Below are 1,838 nucleotides of genomic sequence, written 5' to 3' on the forward strand. Positions count from 1 at the left end.
CGTCTCTACTAAAAATACAAAAAAATCAGCTGAGCATGGTGGCATGTGCCTGTAATCCCAGCTACTCAGGAGGCTGAGGCAGGAGAATTGCCTGAACCCAGGAGGCGGAGGCTGCGCTGAGCCGAGGTCGCGCCATTGCACTCCAGCCTGGGTAACAAGAGTGAAACTCCGTCGCAAAAAAAAAAAAAAAAAGAGGATGGCCGAAAAGAAGAGCCGAGTCCTGGAACTGGGCAGGTACTTTACAGTTTGTAGAGCAGGCGGATGTAAGAACCTCTAGGCAGGTGAGTTCATGTCAACCCCGAGTAACACACAGGCTGGGCGGTCGAGCACAGCAGTGCTCCAGCAGCTTTGACAGTGCGAGTGACCCGGCGGGAGTCTGCGGGCTGCCTTCCCGGCCCTGGGCCGGTGGCTGCTGTTGGGCTCTCATTTGACTTACTGGACAGCAGTGTTGTCTGCCACCTGGGCACAGCAGGGACAGCACCTGTGTGTCAGACCTCGCTAGGAGGGCCAGTAATAGTGTGGATGGCATCAGGATTCAGGACTCTTTGAACAGGCTTGAAGGGCCAAACACAGTGGTGTTGATCAGGGCTGCCGAGGTTCTGTGCTTGGGTCCAGAAAGTCACTGCTGCAGGAGAGGGGAGTGGCCAGAGCCCAGGCCCCGGCTTGCCGCCACCGACAGGGGGCCCTGCTCTGCCTATCCCACCGGCCTTGCTTCAAGGGGTGTGTGTCCTCATGCTCTGCCAAGGCAGTGGGTGCCTGTGCCCCTGCTGCGTCCCCCAGGCTGATGTCTGCCCATGTCAGCTGGCCACAGCCCTAGCGGTTGCCCCACAGAGGCTTGCGTCCCCCTGACTCCTGCCTGGGAGGAGTCGCTGGGTCAGCTGATGCCAGCAGTACCCGCTTCACCCGGTCAGCAAGGAGGAGGTGGCTTCCCTCGCGGCCGCACCGTACCTCCCCCGTGTGCGCTGCTGTGACTGCTACTGTAGATAGGCATGTCTGTGAAAACGCCCGTGTGGCTTTAGCGAGGTCTTGTTCATTTGCGGCATCATACTGCTTTCCTGTCTAGTGTGGGACTCACTTGGCCCCCTTGATGTTGGAGCCTCTTCAGGCGGCACCTGCGTCCTGGGTTATGCCCCGAGTTCCCGGAGTTCCCTGCTTCCTGGCACAGTCCGGTACTTCCAGGAGATGTGGGTCCTGCCTGCCCTGGAGGCGGCCGTCTCTAAAGAGCCTGGGCCCTCCTTGGGGGAGGAATGGATAATATGTCAGCTTCTTAAATGACTTTGTTAAAAATTGAGCATATGCAAAATAGTCACAAGATTAACAGTCATAATCGTAGGTGCAAAGCATAAGGAACAAGAGTGGACATCACCTAACCTGCTGAGTTCAAGATATTGTTATGTTGAACTTCTTGAAAGAGCTTTGTTGTCTAAATGCATCTCATGGATAGTTTAACACATAATTCATCATCGGTAAGTGGTGAATGCCCAGGTTTTTGCCTGTGGGGAAGAGAAAGGTTTTGATTCCAGCCTTAGTGTTGTGAAGAGTTGGAAGTCACCGACTGTGGCAGAGCCCCGTGTGTGGCAGCTGCGTGAGGCTGTCTGGGGCTGCTGTGGAGGAAGGGACGACCCTTGGGCACCCGGGGGCAGCCCGCCCCTCTGCCCGCCCCTCTGCCCGCCTCGGCATTTAGACCCTGAGCCTCCTCGCACAGCCACCTCCTGGTCACTGGTCTTGAAGCTCTTCCTTCCTGTTTTAGTTTTCCTCACCATTTAGTAAACATGTCCGCTGCCCGTTTGGCTTTTAAAAAGTTGTGGTACCAAAAACTCTGATTTGTGTGTGTGTGT

The 1,838-nt window shown here is 55.9% G+C and overlaps 1 protein-coding gene across 2 annotated transcripts in view; it reads left to right on the forward strand.

Annotated features, from left to right (window-relative positions):
• The window catches only part of RAB40C (RAB40C, member RAS oncogene family), a 38,320-nt gene that overhangs the window by 10,369 nt on the left and 26,113 nt on the right, over positions 1–1,838 (forward strand). The window lies entirely within an intron of this gene.

Source organism: Cebus imitator, unplaced genomic scaffold, assembly GCF_001604975.1.
Source record: "Cebus imitator isolate Cc_AM_T3 unplaced genomic scaffold, Cebus_imitator-1.0 Scaffold444, whole genome shotgun sequence".
Lineage (NCBI taxonomy): Eukaryota > Metazoa > Chordata > Mammalia > Primates > Cebidae > Cebus > Cebus imitator.